Consider the following 7,991-nt stretch of genomic DNA (forward strand, 5'->3'; position numbering starts at 1 on the left):
GAGTGCCGCAGGCATCGTTTTGGGGTCCCTGTTGGCGTAGTTCAAGAAACCAGGTAAGGGAGAATATATATTAAACCATATTTTTATGAATTAATTGAAAAATGAAATATGTTATGAATATACGTGTACATGTGTTTAAAATGTCAGCCGTTTAAATTATGTTTTCTGAGCCTATGCCTATTTATTTAGATACGTATATGTGAAAATGAAGTGATGTAAGTGAATGATATTTTCAAGATAAATATGTAAAAAGGAAATGTATATTTTCAGTATATAAATGTTAAATGTAGGTTGGCTTATTTTATAAGATATATATCTATATATATATATGAATTTTACTGCTAAATAGTGTGGCATGAGTAAAATAGAATTCTATGTGGAATTATAGTATATATATGAGAGGCAGGATATACAGGAAATGAATTGAATATGAAAATGATATATGAAATATGATGCATGTGAGTGTTAATGCAACCATGAAAACAAAAACAACTGAAAGATACTGGACAAAAACAGCTGAAAGATGCTGGGTAGCAGACTAGCGCATTTCTATGTGGACTAACACAAAAATAGCTGAAAGATGCTAGGTATATTATTAAATAAAATTAAAATGAGAATAAAATGGAAATGAATGAAAATGAAATGAAATGTGAAATGTGAACTATGTAAATTGGGAAAGAGCCACATAAAGTAAAACGCTATGAAATGTCAAAGTTGAGAACATGAAATGATGAGAATTACAAGATAACGACAGACAAAATAATGTATTATGGTATTATCATTATTTATGCTAGTAGAACATGTTACATATTGGGCAAGGAAAACTCTTCGCCCAAGGGCTTGCTGAGAAAGGCAAGTACCCTAGTAGGTATCAAATGTAGCAGTAGGCTGCATAACGTATTAAGGCAAAGGGAAATTATTTGTATGGGCAGGTAAATTTCCTTATTCTTGGGAGCCTTCTCTAGTAAACCTTTGTATGAACTATGTGAGTATGAGATTACTTTTTCACCTAAGGGCTTATTGAGTAACGTAAGTGCTCTGATATGCTTTAGTTGTGACTATTGGTTGCCTAAAGTATCAGAGCAGAGGGATGCTACTTGTATAGGCGGGTAATCGGGCTAATCCTTAGGAAATCTTGTTGGTAAAATACTTTGCATGTGTTTGATTAGGAACATATAATGATTTCGTAATTATGATTAAATGCAAATGATGATTTTATATGTTATTTACAAACTTCATGTTGGCCACACACTGATTTAATATATTGTTTCTTCTCTTACTGAGACATGTCTCACCCAAATACAAATTCATCTTTTTCAGGACTTCCACATGATCGAGCTTAGAAAGCTCGAGGTTGTTATAGAATTTTTAAGTTAGAAAGACAGGGTATAAGCTATTTTTAAGCTGTATTAAGTTTTTATGTTTTAAGTTTTCTGAGTTATGGATGGTTGTGAATACTAGATGTTGGAGAAATGAGAATATATATATATATATATATATATATATATATATATATGCAGGTTGATGGATGGATTCTTTGGGATGTTATAGTTAGAAACTCTAGTATTATATCGTTGGAGGATTATATTTATGTTTTTTGCTACGTAAATGATAATAGAATGTCAAGTATCAGGTAAATGAATGGATAATGTGGCATCTGGGTCCCACCAGGCCGGTTCGGGGCCCCACGAAGCATGGTTTATTCAGGTATAATGCACCGGACCTGGTTTTCAAGTTCAGGGCTTTACAGTTTGGTATCAGAGCATTAGGTTTTGGGTTCTGTAGACTCTAGAATGGATTAATACCAGAGTACAGGATTGAGTTGCGATAAGGATAGGGATGGGTAGATTAAGATACCGTTAGGAATTCTGAATTGTGTTTGATAAACTTAGGGGCATAAATCCCTTGATGGTCTTCTGTGTTTTTTTGAAGAAGTAGCTAGCTTTAGAAAATTATGGTAAATCCATCGATGGTGATGTCTCCGAGCAGAGAAATTAGAACTTGGGATTTGAACTTGAATGTTAGGTTGATTGATTTGTATAGGAAAAAAAAATATCTAAAGGAGAATAAATTAGGTGATGTGATTTAATGGTTTGTGGTCAAGTTGGGTGTTTAATATTTAAATTGGATCATATGAAAATATGTGGTATGAGGTTGGTTAGTTGATTTTAGAGGTTATGGTATCGGGGGAAATTAACAAGTACCTCTAGGTAGTGGTGGACTAGCATGAGTGTACTCGTTGATCCCAACTGAGGTAGATATTGCCAAGGGAGCAAGTATAAGTTTATGTTTAAGATAATGATGGTTTTATTTAATTGTAGATAATGTAAAAATTCATATGATGGTATATAGTTAGTTAATAAATTTTAGAAATGTGAAAAATGATCAGGTAGCAAATTTCGAGGACGAAATTCTTTTAAGGAGGGAAAAATGTAATAATCCAAAATTTTTTTTTAAAGATTAGTTATTAATTAATTAAATATTATTTAATTGAGTTAATAAATTAATTAAACGTTATTTAATTGAATTAATTTAGTAAATAATATGATGGGTATATATGTATAAGGTTAAGGTATATATATGGTTAAAGTAATAATTATACATATATATATATATATATAATGTTAATATAAAATAATAAAATATTAGATATTTAGTTGAATCTTCCAATGAAAGATTTGAGATTTCCTTTCCAATTCAAGCCCAGATGTCTCTCTGCTCTCTTCGTCTCTCCATGCTTTCTCTCTCCTTTGTCCCTCCTCTTTCACCTTAATTTCCTCGGTGAATATTTGGTCGATCGGAAACGGAAGGTATCGCTGGATTCCTATCTCTGCTACTGACATTTCTACCGGAATGGATTTGTCGTGGGAGCTGCGTAGACACCACTTTTGGGGAAAGGTATATCCCCTCTATTTCCTTAATTTCTCCTTAGATCTTCATTTGAATTGACGATCGGGCACCACCACGGAGTCTTAGTCTCGATCGTCGTCATTTTGACTGGAGTAAATTTTCAATTTGGGTTTCTTAGGCATCACTCCCAAGCAAAAGTGAGATTTGGGGAATTAAGTAAATTGGTTATATTTGAGGGAATAATTATTTATCTGGAATTTGTGGGTCTATGAAATATTAAAATAGTATTTTATTTACAGTTGATTTAATTGAACTAGGATTATTGAATTAGCGTTGGGGTGAAAGTCGTAGGCATCGTTTTGGGGTCCTTGTTGGCGTAGTTCAAGAAACCAAGTAAAAGAGAATATATATTAAACCATATTTTTATGAATTAATTGAAAAATAATATATGTTATGAATATACATGTATATGTTTTTATATGGGTTTAAAATATCAACCATTTAAATTACGTTTTCTAAGCTTAAGGCTGTTTATTTAGATACACATATGTGAAAATGAACTAATGAAATGAATGATATTTTCAGGATAACTATATAAAAAGGAAATGTATATTTTTAGTATATAAATGTTAAATGTAGGTTGACTTATTTTACAGGAAACATATATATATAGTGTGACATGAGTAAAATATAATTTTTATGTGGAATTATGGTATAGGTATGAGATGCAGGATATACAGGAAATGAACTGAGTATGAAAATTATATATGAAATATGTTGCATGTGAGTGTTAATGCAACCATGGAAACAAAAACAACTGAAAGATGCTGGACAAAAATAGCTGAAAGATGCTGGGTAGCAGACTAGCGCATTTCTATGTGGACTAACACAAAAATAGCTGAAAGATGCTGAATATATTATGAAATGAAATGAAGATGAGAATGAAATGGAAATGAATGAAAAGGAAATGAAATGTGCAATGTGAACGATATAAATTAGGAAAGAGCCACGTAAAGTGAAACGTTATGAAATGTCAAAGTTGAGAACATGAACATATGAGAATTACATGATAATGACAGACATAATAATGTATTATGGTATTATCAGTATTTATGTTAGTAGAACATGTTACATATTGGGCAGGGCAAACTCTTTGCCCGGGGGCTTGCTGAGAAAGGCGAGTGCCCTAGTAGGTATCAAATGTAGTAGTAGGTTGTATAATGTATTGGGGCAGAGGGAAATTACTTGTATAGGCAGGTAAATTTCCTTATTCTTGGGAGCCTTCACTGGTAAATCTTTGTATGAACTGTGTGAGTACGAGATTACTTTTTCACCTAAGAGTTTACTAAGTAAGGTAAGTGTCTTGATATGCTTCAGTTGTGACTATTGGTTACCTAAAGTATCAGAGCATAGGAGTGCTACTTGTATGGGCGGGTAATCATCTCAATCCTTAGGAAATCTCGTTGGTAAAATACTTTGCATGTGTTTGATTAGGAATAGATAATGATTTCGGAATTATGATTAAATGCAAATGATGATTTTATATGTTATTTACAAACCTCATATTGGCCACACGCTAATTTAATATATTGTTCTTCCCTTACTGAGATGTGTCTTACCCGAATACAAATTTATCTTTTTCAAGACCTCCACGTGATTGAGCTTAGAGAGCTCAAGGCTGTTATAGAAATTTTGAGTTAGAAAGAAAGGGTATAAGTTTGATGATATTTTTGAGTTGTATTAAGTTTTTATGTTTTAAGTTTTTTGAGTTATGGATGGCTGTAAATACTGAATGTTAGAGAAATGTATATATATGTAGATGCAAGTTGATGGATGGATTATTTGAGATGTTATAGTTAGAAACTCTGGTATTATATTGTTGGAGGATTATATTTATGTTTTTCGCTGCGTAAATGATAATAGAATGTCAGGCATCAGGTTAATGAATGGATGACATGGCACCTGGGTTCCACTAGGCGGGTTTAGGGCTCCATGAAGCATGGTTTATTTAGGTATAATGCACCAGACCGGGTTTTTGGGTTCGAGGCGTTACATAAAACTGCCAAGGGTTTGGTTGACCGAGACCACTTAAAATGTGCATTTAAGTCCTATTTTGGTCTCTATGCTTCATCAACCCAATGTGAATAAGCATAAGGCATTTAAGTTATATTGGTGATGGTTCCTATGGTAATGCTAAGGCCTCTTAAGTTTATGCAACCATCTTGCATGTAATGCATTAAATTACATACCATTATTATAGACCCAAAATATGAAACAAAATGCACTACAATTAAAATGAATGTCTTCTCCTTTTTCCTTACTCCTTACTTCATGGAATATGTCGGAGTGAGCTTTAAGTCCTATCTTGGCTTTCATGTTCTCTTGCCCTTATGTATGTGATGAATACTATACATGTTCACGTACTAAATACACACATAAGATACTTGTAGTTTGTCATTATCAAAACCGTCAACAATCTTCTCCTTTTTGATGATGATAAACACCCAAGAGCAAAATGGGAAAAGCCTGAAAATGCTCCCCCCAAGAATATGCATACATGAAGAATAAGCAATATAGATCAACCATATTCACAAAAGAAGACATTTCAACACAATGCATTTAGTTTAGGCATTAAGACATAGACATGCATGCAACTCAAATGTTTACCCCATTTGAATATTTACCTCTCTTTAAAAAACATCTCAATTTTGCTTAGAAAAAAATTCTCCCCCTTTTGGCATCAGCAAAAGGGTTAGACTAAGTATAAATAATTTGGTCATTTTAAATAGACACAGCAAAAGAGAACTCCCCTTTTTTGAAAAACTTTCCCCTTGTTAGGCATTTAAAAATTCTCTATTTTTTTTGATTTAGCATTTTGAATATATAACTCCCCCCCACCTTTTTTATTAAAGAAAATTTGGGCATAGAAATTTAGCACACAACAATAGTCGAAACTGGTCATTAAAGATTTAGATGATATGAAAAAACATAGTCAAACCAAAATTATCCACAAACCATTTCAGTTCAAATATTTCATAAGACCCGTGAAAGATTTTAGTTCAAGGCACACGCCATATGAAATCAAATAGTTGGTTTGAGCACAATGTCAGTCTAACTAGTTCACCCTCATTTTATATGTAATCACTGAACTAGTTATGCAATTTTATTAATAGTAATAATAATAATAATAATAATAGTAGTAGTAGTAGTAGTAGTAGTAATAGTAGTAATAATAATAATAATAATAATAATAATAAAGCAAATGATAAAGAGTTTTAGTTTTGAAAATAGTTCTTGCCAAAAAAATATTTTCCCTTTGATGTTTTCAAAAAGTACTGGGGTGATGCATTGTTGAAAAAGAAACTTTAAAATAAGGAACACGCAAGCATCAATATTCTAGTTTAGCATTTAGGTACATTCCTAATATATCTAGAATAAACAACCATATGGATCTGAAATTTATCAGACAATTAAAATAGGATCATATAGCAAAGCAAATAACTGTGGCATACCAACATTTTTTAAGTTATGATTTTCAATAAGAACATCACATTTAAGCACATGCCACACTTGGTTCAAAAAAGATCTAGATAAAAAGAGTGTATGATGAGCATAACATGAGAGGAATTTAATTCTAGATGCTCCCCCTTTCGATTTGAATCCTAACTTAGATGCAATAAACTGCTTATACTAGTTGGAGAATTATTTCATTATGCCTAGTAGGATAAACCTTTACCAAATGAGCAACTAAACTGGATGTGAATTAGTACTATCTTTATCATCTGCCTAGTACAATCTCCCTATAGACTATAGATACATAAAAAAAAATGTATATTAAGGCATGCTATAGTGTTCATGACCCAAGAACAATCCATATCAAATCATAAAGCTTAAAGCGCATAATATAATGTTTAGGGATCTCAGAAGAGCCTCAAAACTCAAAAGGCAAAGCATGATGCATATGAGTCCATTTTGTTCTTTCTATAGGGATGGAGCTCAGCTCCTCTAAATACTTGATGATTATGTAAGGATGAAATTTTAATATTTATTTAGTTTTCACTCATCCTTTTAAAAAAAATTTAGCATTCTTTTATCACAATCATCTTTGTACAAGGTTTTATTTCTGGAAAAAATCTATTGAAATTTCGGCAGCATGCCGTTTGTAAATTGGACATTTTCTATACCTTTAAATCACACAAATCATATAATATATGCAACAGTATTACACATCACTACATTACCCATGCATGTGGCGTTCCAGATATAATCAGTAAAATAGAGATTGCAGTGATAGTCGATACATGATCAAGCAATATAGACATAAATATCATCAGTTCAAAATAATCAGTAAACAACGCAGGATAGTAAAGATACTATGATAGCTAATCATATAAAGTCTTGCATTCAAGGCTGCTTCCCCTAGGTAGTAGCTATTGATAATACCCCAACCATCAATAGTGTGCAAAATGGATAGTGGGTGAATGTGGAGTGGAGTGATGCAGTCAATGAAAAGATGTATGATGTTTAGAGTTATAGACCCAGATGAAAAGTATGTAAGCAAATAAATCTAGTTTCTTCAAGATGTTTTCCCTAGGCCTCTGCTCCATCTCCTTCTTTAGAAAATTCTGCCCCATCTCTAGTGATGTCCATCTGCTCCTTATCTCCTTCATTGTTCAATTCATGAATACGATTGTTAAGCTCATTGAAGTTTATGGCCATGAGCCTCTCCAGCTCTCTGTACCTGTGCTATGAGCTGACAGCAAAATCTCTGAACTCATTTTTGAAAAGCTGTATACTGAGCATTAGATGATGAAGCCAGCTCCCTTATATCTGTCTGTATAAACTGCGTGACTTGGAATTGGGATTCCCTAAACTTAGTGAAGGAACCAGTAAAACTTGTGATGGCAGCCATTAATTAAACATTGGATGGTTGCGGAGGCTGCGATGGTTGTTCCTGTGGAACTTCTTGCTGGTCTACCTGTACCAGCCGTGGGCATCCACATATTACCAACAAGCTCATATCCCATAAGCCTCAAGGTGATAGAGGAGAACATATATGCGTTCGTTTTTCTCTTAATTAGAGCATAATTAAATCTGGTTACTTCCATTCTTCTAAACACTTTGTTCAATATTCCCCTATA

This window comes from Malania oleifera, chromosome 8, assembly GCF_029873635.1.
Source record: "Malania oleifera isolate guangnan ecotype guangnan chromosome 8, ASM2987363v1, whole genome shotgun sequence".
In the NCBI taxonomy this organism is placed as follows: Eukaryota; Viridiplantae; Streptophyta; class Magnoliopsida; order Santalales; family Ximeniaceae; genus Malania; species Malania oleifera.